We start from the raw sequence: 23,212 nt of genomic DNA, 5'->3' as shown, positions 1-23,212 counted from the left end.
GGGCTTCTACATCAACACCATAGCCCCTCCGATGAAGTGTGAGTAGTTTACCTCAGACCTTCGGGTCCATAGTTATTAGCTAGAGGGCTTCTTATCTCTTTTTGGATCTCAATACAATGTTCTCCCCCTCTCTTGGGGAGATCTATTCGATGTAATCTTCTTTTTGCAGTGTGTTTGTTGAGACTGATGAATTGTGGGTTTATGATCAATTCTATCTATGAACAATATTTGAATCTTCTCTGAATTCTTTTATGTATGATTGGTTATCTTTGCAAGTCTCTTCGAATTATCAGTTTGGTTTGGCCTACTAGATTGATCTTTCTTGCAATGGGAGAAGTGCTTAGCTTTGGGTTCAATCTTGCGGTGTCCTTTCCCAGTGACAGTAGGGGCAGCAAGGCACGTATTGTATTGTTGCCATAGAGGATAACAAGATGGTTTATTTTGTCATATTGCATGAATTTATCCCTCTACATCATGTCATCTTGCTTAAGGCGTTACTCTGTTTTCATGAACTTAATACTCTAGATGCATGCTGGATAGCAGTCGATGAGTGGAGTAATAGTAGTAGATGCAGGCAGGAGTCGGTCTACTTATCTCGGACGTGATGCCTATATACATGATCATACATAGATATTCTCATAACTATGCTCAATTTTGTCAATTGCTCAACAATAATTCGTTTACCCACCGTAAAATACCTATGCTCTTGAGAGAAGCCACTAGTGAAACCTATGGCCCCCGGGCCTATCTTCATCATATTAATCTTCCAATACTTAGCTATTTCCTTTGCTTTTATTTTACTTTGCATATTTATCATAAAAATACCAAAAATATTATCTTATCATATCTATAAGATTTCACTCTCGTAAGTGGACGTGTAGGGATTGACAACCCCTTATCGCGTTGGTTGCGAGGATTTATTTGTTTTGTGCAGGTGCGAGGGACTCGCGTGTAGCCTCCTACTAGATTGATACCTTGGTTCTCAAAAACTGAGGGAAATACTTACGCTACTTTGCTGCATCACCCTTTCCTATTCAAGGGAAAACCAACGCAGTGCTCAAGAGGTAGCAAGAAGGATTTCTGGCGCCGTTGCCGGGGAGTCTACGCAAAAGTTAATATACCAAGTACCCATCACAATCCTTATCTCCCACATTACATTATTTGCCATTTGCCTCTCGTTTTCCTCTCCCCCACTTCACCCTTGCCGTTTTATTCGCCCTCTCTCTCTCTCTCTATCCTCCCTCTCTTTTTCCGTTCGCTTCTTTTCCGTTCGCTTCTTTTCCGTTTGCTTGTCGTTATGGCTAGTCCCTTATCTGCTCCTTTGTCTCCCGAGTTTGAGGTTCTTCACTTAAAACAAAGGCAAGGATAAAATTTAAAAGATGCTTGGTTTAGAATGATGGAATCTTATCGCAATTGTACCCTAGAGGTGAATTTTAGAATTTTGCTTCGCAACTTTTATGTTGGACTAAATATGTCTCATAGACAACTTCTGGATTGCGTTGCCAAAGGCAATTTTATTGAAATTGATCCCAGTATTGCGCATGAAATTATAGAAGGTATAGTAGGAACTCTTCCTCAAAAAAAAGGGGCCTCATCATACCTAAGAGGAAATGCAATTTTTTAGAAAATTTGCGAAGTAACCAAGATTTTACAAAAGTCTCTTGAACCTCTTAAAAGCGTTAGCGGGAATGTCCACCGCATGAATATGTTGATTACCCTTTGAAATAAGCGGTTGGATTCGTTAGATCTAAAAATTTCAGAATATGAAGGGAAACGTAAAGAACCTCCCGGATTCGAGCTTGATTCCGCTAAAAAGTTGAAAACCAAAGATGGCAATACCTAGATCTATCCTTGCTTTTTATGCCTAGCTAGGGGCGTTAAACGATAGCGCTTGTTGGGAGGCAACCCAATTTTGTTTTTGTTCCTTGCTTTTTGCTCCTGTTTAGTAATAAATAATTTATTTAGCCTCTGTTTAAGTAGAACCGTTGGGAAGACTTGGGGAAAGTATTGATATCTTGCTGTAAAAAACAGAAACTTTAGCGCTCACGAGAACTGCTGCCATTTTTATTTGGAAAGTGCTATTTAGTTAATTCTTTTTGAAGATGATTAGTAGATAAATTCCCCACGTCCAGCGATTTATTTTAGAATTGTTGGGGTTCCAGATCTTGCGCTAGCTACAGATTACTACAGACTGTTCTGTTTTTGACAGATTCTGTTTTTCGTGTGTTGTTTGCTTATTTTGATGAATCTATGGCTAGTAAAATAGTTTATAAACCATAGAGAAGTTGGAATACAGTAGGTATAACACCAATATAAATAAAGAATGAGTTCATTACAGTACCTTGAAGTGGTCTTTTATTTTCTTTCGCTAATGGAGTTCATGAGATTTTCTACTTTAAGTTTTGTGTTGTGAAGTTTTCAAGTTTTGGGTAAAGATTTGATGGATTATGGAACAAGGAGTGGCAAGAGCCTAAGATTGGGGATGCCCATGGCACCCCCAAGATAATCTAAGGACACCTAAAAGCCAAAGCTTGGGGATGCCCCGGAAGGCATCCCCTCTTTCGTCTACTTCTATCGGTAACTTTACTTGGAGCTATATTTTTATTCACCACATGATATGTGTTTTGCTTGGAGCGTCTTGTATGATTTGAGTATTTGATTTTTAGTTTACCACAGTCATCTTTACTGTACACACCTTTTGAGAGAGACATACTTGATTTGGAATTTGTTAGAATACTCTATGTGCTTCACTTATATCATTTTGTGTTATATAGTTTTGCTCTAGTACTTCACTTATATCTTTTAGAGCACGGTGGTGGATTTGTTTTATAGAAACTATTGATATCTCATGCTTCACTTAGATTATTTTGAGAGTCTTAAATAGCATGGTAATTTTCTTAAATAATCCTAATATGCTAGGTATTCAAGATTAATAAATTTTTTCTTATGAGTGTTTTGAATACTAAGAGAAGTTTGATGCTTGATGATTGTTTTGAGGTATGGAGGTAATAATATCAAAGTCATGCTAGTTGAGTAGTTGTGAATTTGAGAAATGCTTGTGTTGAAGTTTGCAAGTCCCGTAGTATGCACATATGGTAAACGTTATGTAACAAATTTGAAACATGAGGTGTTATTTGATTGTCCTCCTTATGAGTGGCGGTCGGGGACGAGCGATGGTATTTTCCTACCAATCTATCCCCCTAGGAGCATGTGCGTAGTGCTTGGTTTTTGATGACTTGTAGATTTTTGCAATAAGTATGTGAGTTCTTTATGACTAATGTTGAGTCCATGGATTATATGCACTCTCACCCTTCCATCATTGCTAGCCTCTTCGGTACCGTGCATTGCCCTTTCTCACATTGCGAGTTGGTGCAAACTTCGCCGGTGCATCCAAACCCCGTGATATGATACGCTCTTTCACACACAAACCTCCTTATATCTTCCTCAAAACAACCAAGATACCTACCCATTATGGCATTTCCATAGCCATTCCGAGATATATTGCCATGCAACTTTCCACCATTCCATTTATCATGACACATTCATCATTGTCATATTGCTTAGCATGATCATGTAGTTGACATAGTATTTGTGGCAAAGCCACCATTCATAATTCTTTCATACATGTCACTCTTGGTTCATTGCATATCCCGGTACACCGCCGGAGGCATTCATATAGAGTCATATCTTGTTCTAAGTATCGAGTTGTAATTCTTGAGTTGTAAATAAATAGAAGTGTGATGACCATCATTCATAGAGCATTGTCCTAAAAAATAAGAAAGGCCAAATAAAAAATAATAATAAAGGGGACAATGCTACTATCCTTTGCCACACTTGTGCTTCAAAGTAGCACCATAATCTTCATGATAGAGACTCTTTTGTTTTGTCACTTTCATATACTAGTGGGAATTTTTCATTATAGAACTTGGCTTGTATATTCCAACAATGGGCCTCCTAAAGTGCCCTAGGTCTTCGTGAGCAAGCAAGTTGGATGCACACCCACTTAGTTTCTTTTGTTGAGCTTTCATACAGTTATAGCTCTAGTGCATCCGTTGCATGGCAATCCCTACTCCTTGCATTAACATCAATCGGTGGGCATCTCCATAGCCCATTGATTAGCCTCGTTGATGTGAGACTTTATCCTTTTTGTCTTCTCCACATAACCCCCATCATATTCTATTCCACCCATAGTGCTATATCCATGGCTCGCGCTCATATATTGCATGAAAGTTTATAGGTTTGAGATTACTTAAGTATGAAACAATGGCTTGGCTTGTCATCAGGGTTGTGCATGATGAGAGCATTCTTGTGTGACGAAAATGGAGCATGACTAAACTATATGATTTTCTAGGGATGGACTTTCTTTGGCCATGTTATTTTGAGAGGACATAATTGCTTAGTTAGTATGCTTGAAGTATTATTATTTTTATGTCAATATGAACTTTTATCTTGAATCTTTCCGATCTGAATATTCATACCACAATTAAGAAAAATTACGTTAAAATTATGCCAAGTAGCACTCCGCATCAAAAATTCTGTTTTTATCATTTACCTACTCGAGGACGAGCAGGAATTAAGCTTGGGGATACTTGATACGTCTCCAACGTATCTATATTTTTTGATTGCTCCATGCTATATTATCTACTGTTTCGGACATTATTGGGCTTTATTATCCACTTTTATATTATTTTTGGGACTAACTATTAACCGGAGGCCCAGCCCAGAATTTCTGTTTTTTACCTATTTTAAGGTTTCGAAGAAAAGGAATATCAAACGGAGTCCAAACGGAATGAAACCTTCGGAAACGTGATTTTCTCACTGAACATGATCCAGGACACTTGGAACATACATCAAGAAACAAAGGAGGAGGCCACGAGGTAGGGGGTGCGCCTACCCCCCCAGGCGCGCCCTCCACCCTCCTGGGCCCCCTGTTGCTCCACCGATGTACTCCTTCCTCCTATATATACCTACGTACCCCCAACCGATCAGATACGGAGCCAAAACCCTAATTCCACCGCCGCAACTTTCTGTATCCACGAGATCCCATCTTGGGGCATGTTCCGGAGCTCCGCTGGAGGGGGCATCCATCACGGAGGGCTTCTACATCAACACCATAGCCCCTCCGATGAAGTGTGAGTAGTTTACCTCAGACATTCGGGTCCATAGTTATTAGCTAGATGGCTTCTTCTCTCTTTTTGGGTCTCAATACAATGTTCTCCCCCTCTCTTGTGGAGATCTATTCGATGTAATCTTCTTTTTGCGGTGTGTTTGTTGAGACCGATGAATTGTGGGTTTATGATCAAGTCTATCTATGAACAATATTTGAATCTTCTCTAAATTCTTTTATGTATGATTGGTTAACTTTGCAAGTATCTTCGAATTATCAGTTTGGTTTGGCCTACTAGATTGATCTTTCTTGCAATGGGAGAAGTGCTTAGCTTTGGGTTCAATCTTGCGGTGTCCTTTCCTAGTGACAGTAGGGGCAGCAAGGCAGGTATTGTATTGTTGCCATCGAGGATAACAAGATGGGGTTTTTATCATATTGCATGAATTTATCCCTCTACATCATGTCATCTTGCTTAAGGCATTACTCTGTTTTCATGAACTTAGTACTCTAGATGCATGTTGGATAGTGGTCGATGAGTGGAGTAATAGTAGTAGATGCAGGCAGGAGTCGATCTACTTGTCTCGGACGTGATGCCTATATACATGATCATACCTAGATATTCTCATAACTATGCTCAATTCTGTCAATTGCTCAACAGTAATTCATTCACTCACCGTAAAATACCTATGCTCTTGAGAGAAGCCACTAGTGAAACCTATGACCCCTGGGCCTATCTTCATCATATTAATCTTCCAATACTTAGTTATTTCCTTTGCTTTTATTTTACTTTGCATCTTTATCATAAAAATACCAAAAATCTTATCTTATCATATCTATCAGATTTAACTCTCGTAAGTGGCCGTGTAGGGATTGACAACCCCTTATCGTGTTGGTTACGAGGATTTATTTGTTTTGTGCATGTGCGAGGTACTCGCGCGTAGCCTCCTACTGGATTGATACCTTGGTTCTCAAAAACTGAGGGAAATACTTACGCTACTTTGCTGCATCACCCTGTCCTCTTCAAGGGAAAACCAACGAAGTGCTCAAGAGGTAGCAGGGATCGAGCTCATCTTGGATCGGAGCCATTCCAACCCGTCCTCACATCCACCAAGCACAGGAACACCTCACCTCAGGAGGTTGTTCTACCCCTTGTACTGTTCATCCTCAGCCCAAGAGGCAATCCACCACACCACACTGGAGTAGGGTATTACACCACAATGGTGGCCCGAACCAGTATAAATCTTGTGTCCCTTGTGTTGCGAGTTCGTCGAGCTTGCCTTTGAGATCGTGGCGAGGTTGAGGGAGTGAGTTGGTAGGGGGAGATCTTCATGCACACCCTAGTGTTCGAACCTTAAGGGTTTTGCCGGAACCCAAGATCCGACATTTGGTGCGCCAGGTAGGGGTGCGCCGAAGCTTTCCTTCCGTCGCTCCGCGTCCTATCGCTTCGTCACCTTCATGTCGGACGCTCGCCGAGCTCGCGCTGAGCGCCGGGCCTCCGTCGCTGCCGGTGTCGTTCAGACAGCTCCCGTCAGCAGGCCACCCCGTCATTCTTTGTCGCCTGCCGCCAACGCTGTCACTGGCCTGGCGGGGAACGAGCAGCAAGCCTCCTTGCGGCACCCTTCGGTGCGGCGGGACGGCCGCACTGCCACTCCATCACTGACCCCGGTCGGCTCATCATCTCACGCCCGTCGTGCTCCCACGGCCGCGCAGGCCGCGCTGTGCATGGCGCGTGAACTCCTGCTCTATCGCCCCATCGAAGACCTCTACGAGGACTGGCTCGACCACATCGCCGAGCTTGTCAGCGCCGCAGGGGGCTCCCCTGTGCCATCCCTCTCGCTGCCTCGCTCCCTGCCAGCCGCGGGAGACGTGGCTCATGTAGTGCCTCCACCACCTCTGCCCCAAGATGGCACCCTGGCGCCAAGGCATGCGGCCCCCCGGCGTGTTCCATCGCGTCGGGCGCCTGTACGCGAAGAAGGAAGCTACCAAGAAGTCCCTCATCCGCAAGAAAACGCTCCTGCGCTCCCGGCGCCGCTATGACAAGACCGTGCGCCGCCTGTGATGGTGGTGCGAGGGCGTCAAGGCCCGGCTCCGGTGGCCACCGCGGGCTGCCGCGCTTTCACCACCGAGCTACGTAGCGTCGCATGGTCGGGCAAGTTCAAGCCAGACCTGCCTCCGCACTACGACGGCACCCCCAACCCCGCGGAGTTCCTGCAGCTCTACGAGCTGAGTATCGAGGTGGCCAACGGCCACAAGAAAGTCATGGCGAACTGGTTCCCCATGGCTCTCAAGGATGGCGCATGCTCGTGGCTCCTGAACCTGCCTCCAGGCTCCATCTCTTCCTGGAACGAGATGCGTGACCGTTTCGTCGCCAACTTCCTGGGCACTCGCGATCGCCCACCGGCCGCGGGTGACCTGCACCGCGTCAAGCAACAACCAGGGGAAACCCTCCAGAAGTACATCTAGCGCTTCAACAATGTTCATCTCAAGATCCCCAAGGTGACGGACGAGGCCATCATCTCTGCGTTCTCCGATGGCGTCCGCGACATCAAGATGAAGGAGGATCTTGCCATCCACGAGGAGCTATGCACATCCCTGGAGCTGTTCAACCTGGCGACCAAGTGCGCTAGGGCTGAGGAAGGGTGCCTTTCCCTTCTCGAGCTCCCAGCTGCCGACCTGGAAGAGAAGAAAGCCAAGGCCAAGGAGTGAAGCGCAAGGGAGCGGCCGTACTCGCGGCAGAGCCGGACACGAAGCGTGGCAGGGACCAGCCTGAGTCATCCTAGAGCAGCTGACCGTTCTGCACCTTCCACAATGTGCACATCCACAACACCAACAATTGTCAAGAGCTCAGGGCCATTCGCGACGGATGCTTCGATTGACACCCTAAGCGCAACGACTGAGGCTACGGCCGAGGAGGAGGACATGGCGGAGGACACTGGGATGACCGAGGCCCACTCCAGGAGTTGCGCGACCAGCCTCGTGAGGACCGCTGGCAGGATCAGCCTCGCGAAGGTGCCTGGAGGGATCAGCCTCGCGAGGACCGTCCTCAGGGCAATGCTGGGTTTCCTCCACTGCCACCACCATCAAGAAGGAACGACGACCACCACCAAGACGAGGGGGCTGGGGGCTTCCAGGAGCCGTGTGCTATCACCTGCATCTTGGGTGTTGCTCAAGCCCCAGCCTCACAGCGTATCTTCAAGCAGTTTGCTCGCGAGGTGAACACAGTCCTTCCCAAGCTCGAGGCTACACGCCCACTCAGGTGGTCCAAGTGCGCCATTACCTTCAGCTCGGCCGACCAGCTCAAGTGTGCGGCCACCGCTGGCGCTCTCCCGATGCTTTGTTCACCCGTCATCAGCAATGTGCAAGTCACCAAGACTCTCATCGACGGCGGCGCAGGGCTTAACGTCCTATCCTTCGAGATGTTCGACAACCTTCAAGTGCCCTACAATTAGCTTCAGCCTACCAAGCCTTTCTCTGGAGTGATCAATGGCTCCACCACTCCGATAGGTCAGGTCCGCCTCCCAGTCACCTTCGGACAGCACGACAACTACCGCACCGAGCTCATCGACTTCGACGTCGCCCACATCCGTTTGCCATACAATGCCATCCTCGGATATCCAGCCCTGGCTAAGTTCATGGCCGTGACCCACCACGGCTACGACATACTCAAGATGCCAGGAAGTGGCGGAATCATCACAGTCCCCTGCGAAGAAAGAGACGCGGTGTGCTCCCTCGAGTGTGCCTTTCAAGCTGCAGCAATCGACGACGCCAACAGCAAGGGCGAGTACCCTCCTGAGGCCATCCCCAAGAAGAAGAAGCAGCTACTCCGTACTGGGCGTCAGGAGAATGACACCGCAAGTGGCACCACGTCAGGATCATCGCCCGCACCTGGGACACCTCCCTCTGTCGCATAGGAAGGCGCGCTCGGCGCCCTCCTCGGGCAGGGCTTGGGGGCTCTCTTCTGGAGGGCCTCAGACCTTGCCAACATTATGAGGGAGGCGCTCGGGCACCATTTGGAGGCGTTCTTTGTGGCACGTTTCCCTCGGGAGGACACAGGGCGAGGAGCGCCCAACGCTCAGGAGTTCATCACCAAGACCACTCAGGAGCTTCAGGAAGCAAGAGCGATTCACGGCGACCGCCGCCCACCTGGCGTTGCTCCCCACCCAGGTGAGGGTGGTGAGCTGCGCGTCTGTATCGACATCCCAGGGCTCAACAGGGCTGCGTCTCAGGAGCTCTTCTGGCCTTTGCGCGTGGGACGCTGCAAGGGCCCACCGCACAGCTACATTCGCATGCCATTCGGCCTGCTGAGCGTGGCTTCTGCCTTCCAGCGCAACCTGTGGAGCGTCATGGCAGGTCAGGAGGATAGGCATCAGGCAGTCCTGGCGGAGATGGCGACGGTCCTCAAGGAACCGCCTGGACCCCCAGAGCCTCTCAAGGCTTAGGGCCCTGGTGGCTCGTGAGGAGCAACCCCTTCACCACGTACCTTCAGCTGCCTCAACACCCTTCATCAACATAATCAGGTGACATTTTCCAAGTTTATTTAGTTGGGAGCGCCCTTGGGGCTGCATCATTCCCAGGCCGCGTTGGTCTGTCCCTGTGGCATGTATCCCTTCTTGTTTATGTCTTTAGCTTACCTTGTTGGGGGCGCCCCTTGGGCTGCATCATCCCCAAGCCGCTCGGGCCTGACCCAGTGGCATGTTGCTTTTCATGCGTAATCTATCTATGGTCAGCACTTGCTTGGTTGTCACCCACCATGGGAGCCACATGATGATCCTCTTTCTTCAGGATCCTTCACATGAGAAGGCTAGGCACGGCGTCTGTGCTCGGGCCCGTCCTTGCAGCGTCGATAAGTCCAACGGCTGATCTATGTCTGGCAGGCCGGTCCTGTTCACGTCACCTCCTGGGACCGTTGGTGCTTGGCCTTCTCATGCGATAACCTCAGGAGATTTGTCCGACGCAGGTTGTCTAACCACCCCACAGGACCACCACAGCCATCAAGAATCAAGACCAGGCGCAACCCGCCTTGAGGTAGGGCCTCGTGAGTCCCGCGCTGGCTCACGAGTGCCCAGATACACTTCCTCCAGCTCTGCCATGCAAGCCACGTGTCAGGGCGGGGTTGTACACGCCCCGGGGGTTCTCCGCAGTAGGGAGTCCCCTCCCACAAGTCGGCAATGGACGGGCGATCACCGCAGCGATTTGTTCCCCTCCTCGCGCTAACCTGCAGGAACTCCCTGAGGACTATAGCAGGCCGTACCGTGGACTCTCTCTCTCTCTCTCTCTTCTCCCATGTGATTCTCTTGCGCGGTAAAAGGGGGGCTCCTGAGCATCACGACTCAGGAGCTCTTACTGGCTCCCCGGCCCTCACAGCCTGGCCTTGACCATGGCATCGCGACCTGGCATACCAGCGGCGGCTGAGCCCACTCAAGGGCCAGGACCCGAGGACGTAGAGCACCTGGAAGAACATGGAGAAGAGGGGGAGGCCTGCACGGGCCTAACCTAGCTACCCAGCAGCGGCCAACACCCAAGTCCGGTGTGGCACCTGAAGCCGGCTCCGAAATGCCAAGATAAGTCTCGTACCTGGACCGACCCAGTGCTACGGCATAAGATCCTCACCTTTTTGCTTCCCTGTTGTGGCAACATCGCCTCCCTTTCCCATCCTCAGGTAGCTGCTTGCACGCCAAATGGGACCTCTTCAGCATCGCGCCTCAGGAGCTCTTACTGGACCTCAGGCTGCTCACCTCCTGGCCTTGACCACGACACCGCGACCTGGCATACCAGCGACGACTGCAGCCTGCCTGGGGACCAGGACCTGCCAGCGTAGAGCACCAAGCTGCTGTGGGGTTGGACAGGGGAGACCTAGCCTTAGGAGGACGTGCGTTCACAAATTTTCATAATAAGGACGATATGAACAAAGGACATTACAGACACTTTACATGCCCTCGCGGGGTCCATTTCGATTCCTCGCAGGGAACAAAAGGAAAGGAATCCCTAGGAGCTCTATCTACATGCGCCGGACGTTGCCGATGCCATCATCAATAATGGGCCACGAGAGGCTAGAGCCAACCCCACCCAGATCAATGGCGGCGGCGGCCAGATGCGGCGATCTTGCTCCGGGCCCGAGAGAGCTCGGGGGCACGTAATTGTCGTCGCTCGTCTCCGGAGTCTTGTAGAGCTCGGGAGAGTCGCTGGACCACCAGGAGTCACCGCTGTCGCTGGAGGAGCTATAGGCGAGGCCTGCGGCAGGCCCGGCGCCCGCTGTTGTGCCGTCCTGGCGATCTCCTTCAGGGCAGCACTCCAATCGGAGGCCTTCCTCATTGAAGCCTTGAAAAACAGCGTGGAGGCGTTGTCATATTTGAAGTGGATGGCGAGGGCACCATTCGCATGGCAGGCTCGGGCGATCTCGCCCCAGCCTTGAGTCATGAAGATCCTCCCGGAGGCGACCTGGGCTCAAGCAGCACCACCTCGCCCTCCCTTCTCCTCTTCGCCGCAGCCGTCGGCCTAGTTACACAACAAGGAAGAAGAGTCAGAAACAAGCATCAACAGCGAGAACAAGGCAGGATGAGAACACTTGCTGATGCACCACGGCGTAGTCCCTCCGCTTCGGGAGCTTGAAGCCGAAGAGCTTCGCGACCCGATGCATGGGTGCGCCAGCTCCGGAAGAAGGAGCAGCAGCTGAGCTGAAAGCAGCTCCAGGCGGCGCCAGAACAGAAGTAGCATCCCGAGAGATCAGCGCCGATCGGTCCCTCGTCGGGATTACGGGCGGCTCTCCCTTCTCCTGGCGGGCATCAGCGTCGTCGTTGTCAGGAAGGGTGCGGAGGATGTCAGTATTCCTCCTCCTTGTCCTCTTCCTCCCCGCGGGACTCACCAGAAGACAGCTCCACCGGCGTCGGCGCCGCAGGAGCCCCGGTGGGCACCGGCGACACTAGCCCGCGCCCGTCAAAGGTCGGCCTGGAGGCCACGACCTACGCCCCGCCCTTGCGGCGGAACAAGGGAGTGAAGACACTCGGCGGGTACTCCTGGTCGTCCCCGACCAGGAGGCGGAGAGCCACAACCAGCTCACCATCAGACAAGGCTTCCAGTCTCAGGCGAACCTTGTCCTCTTCGCCCCCAAGCTCCCACAAGTGGCGCGTATGCGCCTGAAGCGGGGCTACACGCATCATCAGGAATTCCCTCAGGAGCATGGCCCTTGTCACCTTTTTCGCCTTCCCATTGCCCGGCTTCAGGCCGACGTTCATCTGCTCCAGCACCAACGTCGCCCGCTCATTAGTGAGCTTCACGCAAGACCACCCCTTGTCGGACTGGGGTATCTCCGCTGGTAGCTTCAAGCGTGGGTGGACACACTTGGCGTCCATCATGGTCCACTTGCTCCTGAAGCCGCCTGCCTTCTTCCCAGTCTTCGAGATTGAGTTGGCCTTGCCGGCCGTGATGAAATTGGCACACCTGGAGGTATGACCCTCGTTGATGGGGAGGAAGAAGAAGTGGCGCAGCAGAGCCACGGACGGCATCACGCCGAGGTACGCCTCGCAGTAGTAGGCAAAGATCGACAAGAGAAGGATAGAGTTGGGATGAAGATCCAGCGCCTGCCCCCCGTAGTGGCCAAGGACCTCATAGAAGAAGTCAGAGAAGGGGGGAACCAGCCCTGCAACGATGCTGCTCGTGAAGAAAGGGAAGAACGTGCTTCCCTCGGGCTCCAACACATCGGAGCCGGCCCGGAGCTCAGTCTTCCCCCTCTCGTTGCTTTCCCCCACCGTCAGCAAGCGTGTGGAAGCGAGGTTCTTCTTCGAGACATTGGGCGCGTCGAGAGCTGGCTCGTACCAAGCCGGCGACGAGGCAGGCTGGAACCTCCGAGGCGCCATTGGTCGCTAATGCGGAAGGGGATGGGAGTAGATCTGGAGATTTCGGAAGCAGGGAGCAAGAAAGGGGGTCTGGAGAAACACGAAAGGAAGCAATGAAGGCAAGCGCTGTCTACGCCAGCCTTTTAATAGTTGGGCAGTTGCCGAGGTAACATGGGGAAGCGGAGACGCCCACATCCAATCAACTGCCATGCATCGACCAAGGCCGCAGGCTATTGGGGCCCGCGGCGCTCCGCACTTGCCCTTTGGCTTCGCTTCTAAGCCAAGCTCGAGCGCGCCTTGGGCCCGAGGGCTACTGTCAGTGTTCTGGGAACGGGGCTCCCCATACTTGCCTGCTTGCGGCCCATGGCATGGCTTTACAAGCGGGCCCGTATGGCCCATCTTCACCAACAAGCATTCAAGACCCTCACGAGGGGCCAAGCCTCGCGAGGCGGATGACACAAGACCTCCTCGGGAGCAGCCTCACCAGGCTGGCTCATGAGGGACGGAGAGATCAAGGCCAGGCAAACCTCGTGAGGTTCCAATGACGTGAGCCATGACGATCGAGACCAGGCGGGCGCCAGGTGGGCGCCAGCGCGCATAGTGTCCTTGTTTCCTCTTTGGTGCAGAGGAGGCAAGTGCAGACCAAGAGTACCGAGGCGTCAAGCAAAGGTTTCCATATCGGTGCAACGAGACCAAGACCAGCAGGACGGCAAGACGGAGGTCACCATGGAGCCCAAGGCGGCGTCACCACCAGAGCCTTTGGCAGGCAAAGACAGCTTTTCTCAGGATAACTTGTACTAGTTGTCCCCTTTCAAATTGGGCGTTGTTGGCTCCCTTCCCGCTCAATATTTGGGAAGAGGACCAGGGACTCTATAAATAGGACTAGCCACCACCATAGTTAGGGGGATCGACCTCATCTTGGATCGGAGCCATTCCAACCCGTCCTCACATCCACCAAGCACAAGAACACCTCACCTCAAGAGGCTGTTCTTCCCCTTGTACTATTCATCCTCAGCCCAAGAGGTAATCCACCACACCACACTAGAGTAGGGTATTACACCACAACGGTGGCCCGAACCAGTATAAATCTTGTGTCCCTTGTGTTGCAAGTTTGTCGAGCTTGCCTTTGAGATCGTGGCGAGGTTGAGGGCTTGAGTCGCTAGGGGGAGATCTTCTTGCGCACCCCAGTGTTCGAACCTTAAGGGTTTTGCCGGAACCCGAGATCCAACACAAGTATAGGGGATCGCAATAGTTTTTGAGGGTAGAGTATTCAACCCAAATTTATAGATTCGACACAACGGGAGCCAAAGAATATTTCCAAGTACTAGCAACCGAGTTGTCAATTCAGTCACACCTGGAGATTAATTATCTGCAGCAAAGTGATCAGTAGCACAGTAATATGATAGCTTTGATAGTAGTGGTGGCAGCAACAGTAGCGGTAGCAGTGATAGTAATAGTTTTGTAGCAGTGACAATAGTAACAGTAGCATTAGTAACATAGCAAGATCAATATGTAGGAAAATCATAGGCATTGGATCGGTGATTTGTTGATGATATTCATCATATAACAGTCATACCCTAGGGCGATACGACACTAGCTCCAGTTCATAAATATAATGTAGGCATGCATTCCGTAAATAGTCATACGTGCTTATGGAAATAACTTGCATGGCATCTTTTTTCCTACCCTCCCGTGGCAGCGGGGTCCAATTGGAAACTAAGGGATATTAAGGCCTCCTTTTAATAGAGATCCAGAACAAAGCATTAACACACGGTGAATACATGAACTCCTCAAACTACGGTCATCACCGAGAAGTATCCCGACTATGGTCACTCTGGGGTTGCTGAATCATAACACGTAGTAGGTGACTATAACTTACAAGATCGGATCTTGAACATGGATATAATGGTGATAACATAAACGGTTCAGATCTGAAATCCTGGCACCGGGCAAAGTCATATCAACAACAATCTTAGAACATAGTGGATACTAGATCTAACAAAACTAACTCGATTACATAATGAATCTCATCAAACTCCTCACCGACCAGCGAGCCTATGAAGGAATTACTCACTCCCGGTGGAGAGCATCATGGAATTGGCGATGGAGGAGGGTTGGTGATGACGAAGATCGAAGATTCCCTTCTCTGGAGCCCCAAACAAACTCCAGATCTTGCCTCCCGATGAAGAACAGGAGGTGACGGCGGCTCCGTATCATGAAACGAAATAATTCTTTGTAAAACCCCGAGACCGTCGCGCCATGTGTCTTCCAGTTATTCGTTGTTATTGCTTGTCTTTCGCTTGCGTGTTGCATCTTGCCATGTCATCATGTGCATTGCATCATCATGTTTTCAAAACTTGCATTCATCCTGGTTCCTCCAGTTCCGTCCGTTGTCTGTTCTGAGCCCAGACACACTTGCACGCGCCCGCGGCACGTCCGAAATAGTATTTTATAAGTGGCCGAAGAATGTTCTCGGAATGGAATGAAAGTTGGAGTGCGGTGTCGTTTTGTTGTTAGTAGGTCGCCTGCCAAGTTTTATCGCATTCGGAGTCCGTTTGACGCCCCAATGGTTAACTATAGCGGCATTATAGCCGGTCTAACGTCGGATGTGTTCGGTCTCCGGAAACGGTTGCTGGTCTGCCTTCTTTCCTCTCCTCTCAGCCCAAGCCCCTCTACACAGCCCACTACCAACCGCCAGGCCCAACCTAACCTCTCTCGTCAGCCCACGGCCCTCCTTGCGTGCGCGTCCGAAAGCTCTCCCGGACCCGACCCGGACTGTCGCTACCGTTGTGCCTGGATCATCCCCAAACATCTACAAAATGTCACTGTTTTCTTATTTGGACTCCCTAGTCTATTTTTCATGACCATCCGATTTTGATCGGAGGGACGAGATAGCCCCTAACTCTAGCCACCTACTATATATAACAGTCCAAACCCTAGTCGCTAGTTTCTCCCATCGAGCCGCCACCGGCTGATGAAGCTATGCACCTAGGGTAGGGTCACGGACCTGTCCTAACTGCCCTACCCAAGGAAACCTCTAGAATAAATCACCTTTCAATCGACTTGGAGGTGTTCCAATCGACAGACTCGAAGACATTCGACCAAGAAGCAATTACTCGACCAAGATCCAACCACTCGACGGCAAAGAGACCTAAAGTCACTCCGCACGCTAACAGTCGGTCATTTAGTAGCTTTTATGGTCATCATAGCACTTTATTACTAGCGTTATCAGTAACGCCCTACCTTAATATACATTGAACCCTTCGTAACGTGGGCTGGCCGGGGTCCTGGTGCACTCTATATAAGCCACCCCCTCCTCCGAGAGAAGGGTTCGCACCCCTGTTATTCATACACACATAATTCAGTCGACCGCCTCCGGGCACCGAGACATAGGGCTGTTACTTCTTCCGAGAAGGGCCTGAACTCGTAATCCTCGTGTGCTTACAACTCCTCCATAGCTAAGATCTAGCCTCTCCATACATACCCCCTACATCACTGTCAGAGCTAGAACCACGACAGTTGGCGCCCACCATGGGGCCAGGAGTCTTAACGCCTAGTTTGAGAAGTTGCGATTTTTTCCGATCTCCTTGATCATGGTTTCGGGCGGAGCTTTGGTGGAGGGCCGCGAGATCCGTCTCGGCGCGCTCACATTCATCGCCGACGACTCCGCTTGGCTTCAGGAGGCTCCACTCGACGTCGATGAGCTCCCCATCCGCGGGGCGACGCACTTTCGCGCATGCGTCCGTGGTGTCCTCCTGCGGTAGCCTCGACCCAGTATCAGTCGGCTCCCGTGGCATCTCCCTGTCCTGTTTCTCACCAGCGCAAGCGCTCCGGTCGGTCGAGGCTTCAGAGGTGGGTGTGGCATGCGGTGGCGCGCCAGTCGGCCACCCCACAAGTCGCGGCAATCGAGCCCGACGAATCCCTCTATGGCCTGTTCGACCTGTCGACTGGGTCCGCAGAGACCGCATCCGAATGCGACAACAGTGACCCAGCTGTAGAGGTTCTGGTGATCAATGGGCCACACAGTCCTCCCGGTTTCCCCCGCGCTGACGGAGGCGCGGATGGGGGCGACCCGTCGCGTCCTCACGAGGAGTATCTCCCCGAGCCTCTCACGTCGTTGCAGCGGGAGGAACTTCGTCGCCAGAACATGGATGCACTCCACACTCCTATCGTTGGAGAAACCCCCGAGGCCCGAGCCTTGGAGGACGCGCGCTTGGCTAACTTGGCTGAGCACACTCGACTGGAGAATCTCCAGCGAATACTCGACGGGCGAGCGCGTCAATGGGCTCCAGAATCCAGTCGACGTCAACTCTTTCGCCCCCGCAGGTATATCGTACTCCGATTCAGAATTTGGCGGCTGCGGCCCGTATAGCAGAGTCGATTCAGCCCTCCCAGTCAGAGGCTGGCAGAGGCTTGTTGCAAATCAGAGCATTGCTCCGGGCAGTGGGAGACCAGAATTCCGCTGTTTCTCAGTCGCGGAACAGGATCCACAGTCGATCCATTGCAGCGGATACAGTCCAGTCGGCTCACAACCCAAGATTGCCTCCGAGGCGTGAGGGACGTGGAGACCGGCGTGATCAGTATAGAAGGAATGAGCAGTATGATCACCAATTCGATCGTGATGATCGACGTCGAGTGCCAACCCCTCCCCCGAGGAGTGGATCATATGTGCCTCGACAGCAGGTAGACAGACGCCCTCATAATGTTGGGCGGAGAATTCCAGTCGACCCCAGGGAACCAGGCTTTGACGCGAGATCCATTCTCGTTCAAGGTTTGGTCAACAGGAATAGAGCTCACTGAGAAGGCCACGACAGAGATGCACCTACCAGTAGCAGAGTACATGTTTCAGGGCCGGAGTGTTCCAGTCGAGCCATCAGAGCCGCTGTAATTCCTCCCAACTTCAGGTTGGCGACTGGAGTTAGTAAGTTCACCGGTGAGTCCAAGCCCGATACTTGGCTCGAAGATTACCGAGTGTCTGTCCAGATTGGCGGTGGGAACGATGAGGTAGCCATGAAGCACCTGCCTCTCATGTTAGAAGGCTCGGCCAGAGCGTGGCTGAATCAGTTAGCACCCAGCAGCATTTACACTTGGGAGGATCTCTCCCGAGTGTTTGTCACCACATTTGAAGGAACATGCAAGCGACCTGCAGGCCTTACAGAATTGCGGTCTTGCATGCAGAAACTGAATGAAACTCTGAGGGATTACATCCAGAGGTGGATCACATCGCATCACACAGTTGAAAATGTACCAGATCATCAAGCAGTTTGTGCCTTTAAAGAAGGCGTTAAGTACAGAGAATTGAATCTGAAGTTCGGTCGAACCGGAGAGATGTCTCTGAATCGGATGATGGAGATTGCCACCAAATATGCTAATGGTGAAGATGAGGATCGACTCCGGAGTGGCAAGCATAAAGCAGTCGCCCAGGAAACCGGAGGAAATTCCAGTCAGAAACAGAAGCGGAAAGCCGAGCCAGCCGCTCCTGGGGAGGCCCTGGCCGTAACCCAGGGAAAGTTTAAGGGAAAACCCAAAGGACCTTGGAACCCCAAGAAAGATAAAGACCAAGATGGAAATGATGTTTTGGATCTACCGTGTCACATCCACACCAAAAAAGATGAAGAGGGTAAACTCATTTACCCAAAGCATACCACTCGATAGTGCCGGCTTCTGATCCAGCAGTTTTAGGGCAAGCAGTCCAAAGATAAGGAAAAGTAGTCGGACAAAGTTGAGGACAAGGAAGATAGTGACGATGGGTACCCCTAGGTCAATTCCACCCTGATGATTTTTGCTGATGTTGAGAGCAAAAGTCGACTGAAGGTTATTAATCGTGAGGTAAATATGGTTGCTCCGACAACACCCAATTATCTGAAGTGGTCCCAGACTGCCATCACATTCGACCAGTCTGATCACCCTACGCACATTGCCACCCCTGGGAGGCAAGCTCTGGTGGTCGACCCAGTTGTCGAAGGCACTCGACTGACCAAAGTCCTGATGGATGGAGGCAGCAGTTTGAACATACTGTATGCAGAAACATTGAAAGGGATGGGCATTCCAATGTCCAGGCTCAGCACCAGTAACATGAGTTTCCATGGAGTCATTCCTGGGAAGAAAGCCGAGTCACTCGGCCAAATTGCTCTTGACGTGGTTTTCGGTGATTCCAAGAATTACCGCAAGGAAAAGTTGACATTCGAAGTTGTGGATTTCCAAAGTGCTTATCACGCTATTTTGGGCAGGCCATCTTATGCACGCTTCATGGCTCGACCATGTTATGTGTATCTCAAATTGAAGATGCCTGGTCCCAAAGGTGTGATCACTATTACAGGCAATCGGAAGAAAGCATAAGAGTGTTTTCAGAAAGGCTCAAAGATTGCTGACGCTCAGATGGCGGTGGTCGAGCTGCAAGAGTATCAGAAGACTGCAGATCCGAGTGAGTTGCTACGAGCTAAGAAGCCTGCTTCGGAATCAGCTTTTCAGTCGTCCGGTGAAATGAAGGCAGTTCACATTCACCCGACCGATCCAAACGCTGCTCCGACTCACATCTCAACAATGGTCGACTCCAAATAGGAAGAAGCGCTCATCCAGTTCCTTCATGAGAACTGGGACATCTTCGCATGGAAGCCTGCTGACATGCCTGGAGTTCCCAGGGGGCTGGCTGAGCACCGTCTATGAGTCGACTCAAAATTTAAACCTATGAAAGAACATCTTCGACGGTCCGTCGTCCAGAAGAGGAAGGCCATTGGCGAGGAGGTGGCTCGGCTCTTAGCAGCGGAGTTCATCCGAGAAATTTACCACTCCGAGTGGCTCGCCAATGTTGTCATGGTCCCCAAGAAGGACAAGTCACTTCGCATGTGCATTGATTTCAAGCATGTCAATCGGGCCTGCCCAAAAGATCATTTTCCTCTCCCCCGCATCGACCAGATAGTCGACTCGACTGCGGGATGTGAGCGTTTGTCTTTCCTAGACGCCTATTCCGGGTACCATCAGATCCGTCTGTACGGGCCCGACGAGATCAAAACAGCTTTCATCACTCCATTCGGGTGCTTCTGTTATGTCACCATGCCGTTCGGCCTCAAGAATGCCGGAGCCACGTTCATGAGGATGATTCAGAAGTGTTTGCTCACTCAAATCAGTCGGAATGTGGAGGCATACATGGATGATATTGTGGTCAAGTCACGGAAGGGTTCCGACCTGCTGACTGACCTTGCTGAAACCTTTGCCAACCTCAGGAGGTATGATATCAAGCTCAATCCGTCAAAGTGCACGTTCGGAGTTCCAGGTGGGAAGTTACTCGGTTTTCTCGTTTCCGAACGGGGAATCGACACCAATCCTGAAAAAATTGGTACTATACTCCGGATGAAACGTCCTGTGCGTGTGCATGACGTCCAGAAGCTTACAGGATGCTTGGCCGCTTTAAGTCGATTCATCTCTCGCCTCGGTGAAAAGGCATTGCCTCTTTACCGACTGATGAAGAAGTCTGACAAGTTTGAGTGGACTCCAGAAGCTGATGCAGCGTTTACAGAGCTCAAAGCTCTGCTCTCCACCTAGCCGGTGCTTGCTGCCCCAATCAGCAAGGAGCCTTTGCTGATTTACATTGCAGCCACAGGACAAGTTGTCAGTACAGTACTTACGGTCGAGCGGGAAGAAGAAGGAAAGGCCTTCAAAGTTCAGCCCCAGTATATTATGTTTCTGAAGTTTTGACTCCTTCAAAGCAAAGATATCCTCATTACAAGAAGCTTGTATATGGGATTTATATGACCACGAAGAAGGTGGCACATTACTTCTCTGATCATTCCATTACAGTCGTCAGCGACGCTCCACTATCAGAGATTTTGCACAACAGAGATGCAACTGGTCGAGTGGCCAAATGGGCGATTGAACTTCTTCCCCTAGATATCAAGTTTCAGGCAAAGAAAGCTATCAAGTCCCAAGCAATTGCAGATTTCGTTGCCGAGTGGATCGAACAGCAACTTCCGACTCAAGTTCACTCGGAGCACTGGACCATGTTCTTTGATGGATCTAAGATGCTCAATGGTTCTGGTGCTGGGGTAGTATTGGTTTCCCCCCGAGGAGATAAGCTCAAATATGTTCTCCAGATTCACTTTGATTCCTCCAATAATGAAGCAGAATATGAAGCACTTTTGTATGGGTTGCGCGTGGCCATTTCACTCGGTGTCCGTCGCCTCATGGTCTATGGCGACTCAGATTTGGTGGTTAATCAGGTGATGAAATAATGGGACGTCAGAAGTCCAGCTATGACTGGTTATTGCAATGCAGTGAGAAAGTTAGAGAAGAAATTCGAGGGGTTAGAGCTTCATCACATCCCCCGACTGAAAAATCAAGCGGCTGATGATTTGGCAAAGATAGGCTCCAAGAGAGAAGCCATCCCTAGCAATGTGTTTTTGGAACACATCCACTCGCCATCAGTCCAAGAAGATCCTTTTACAGATGAAGCCCCGCAGCCAAAGAGTGCCACAGATCCGACTGAAGTTGAATTTCCGGCAGTGGTCGACCTAATCATGGAAGTTTTGGCAATCACCCCTGACTAGATGATACCGTACATCGCGTATACCCTGAGAAAGGAACTCCCGGAGGACGAAGAAGAGGCTCGACAGATCGTCCGTCGATCCAAGGCCTTTACAGTCATAAAGGGACAGTTGTATAGAGAAAGCGCGACTGGAGTCGGTCAGAAGTGTATAACACCAGAAGAAGGTCAGATAATCCTTGATGATATACACTCGGGGACCTGTGGTCATCATGCGTCCTCTCGGACCATTGTGACTAAAGCATACCGAGCGGGATTTTACTGGCCAAGAGCGAATGAAATGGCAAAAGAGATAGTCGACAAGTGTGAAGGGTGCCAGTTCTACTCCAACATGTCGCACAAGCCTGCATCAGCCCTGAAGACCATTCCACTCATCTGGCCCTTCGCTGTTTGGGGACTGGACATGGTTGGCCCATTGAGAACAGGCAGGAGCGGTTTCACACATGTGCTTGTGGCAGTCGACAAGTTTACCAAATGGATCAAAGCTAAGCCTATCAAGAATCTTGATGCTTACACTGCTATCAGTTTCGTCAGAGAGTTCACATTCAGATTGGAGTCCCGCATAGCATCATCACCGACAATGGGTCAAACTTTGATTCAGACAAGTTCAAAGTTTTTGCGCCTCTCAAGGCACACAAGTCGACTACGCATCGGTCGCCCACCCCCAGTCGAATGGACAAGCAGAAAGGGCAAATGGTCTGATTATCAAAGGACTAAAGCCTCGGCTGATGCGTGATCTCAAGCACGCAGCAGGCGCTTGGGTCGACGAGCTTCTATCGGTTTTGTGGGGATTGAGGACTACCCCGAATCGGTCGACTGGAAGAACTCCGTTCTTTCTGGTTTGCGGAGTGGAAGCAGTCCTGCCGAGTGATCTACTTCACAATGCACCCCGGGTCGAGCTTTATACCGAAGATGAAGCAGAACAAGCCCGGCAAGACGCAGTCGACCTCCTGGAAGAAGAAAGAGAAATGGCTATGATCTGATCGACCATTTATCAGCAAGACTTGCGTTGATTCCATGCCAGAAATGTGAAGAGTCGAGCCTTCCAAGAAGGAGATTTGGTCCTCTGAGTGGATCAACAGAAACCACACAAGCTCGCTCCTACTTGGGAAGGTCCCTTCATCGTCACCAGAGTCCTCCACAATGGAGCGTATCACCTTTACAATGCCGATCGCTAGATCGATGAGCCACAAGCTTGGAATGCAGAACTGCTCCGCCCCTTTCACACTTGAATTCTCACTCGGATGAGATGTAATAAGAAAAACTTCTGTAGTCTATTTATCAAAGACAAGAGTGTTACAAATTTTCCTATAATTGTTGTTACTTTTGTTTGCGTGTGAAATCCCCCAGTGGGTGGCTTAGCTGCGAATCTGTTTCGCCTAAGTTTGTAAAAAAAATCCTACCGAGTGGCGAGCCAGACTCCCACTCGGAGGCTTAGCTGCAGCTCAGTGCTCGCCTAAGTGTTTAAAAATCCTACCGAGTGGAGAGCCAGACTCCAACTCGGAGGCTTAGCTGCAGCCCAGTGCTCGCCTAAGTGTTTAAAAATCCTACCGAGTGGTGAGCCAGACTCCCGCTCAGAGGCTTAGCTGTAGCCCAGTGCTCACCTAAGTGTTTAAAAATCCTACTGAGTGGTGAGCCAGACTGCCACTCGAAGGCTTAGTTGCAGCCCAGTGCTCGCCTAAGTGTTTAAAAATCCTACCGAGTGGTGAGCCAGACTCCCACTCGGAGGCTTAG

This window comes from Triticum dicoccoides, chromosome 3A (genome assembly GCF_002162155.2).
Source record: "Triticum dicoccoides isolate Atlit2015 ecotype Zavitan chromosome 3A, WEW_v2.0, whole genome shotgun sequence".
Classification (NCBI taxonomy): domain Eukaryota; kingdom Viridiplantae; phylum Streptophyta; class Magnoliopsida; order Poales; family Poaceae; genus Triticum; species Triticum dicoccoides.
The sequence above is the reverse complement of the archived record's forward strand: the minus strand, read 5'-3'. Positions refer to the sequence as shown.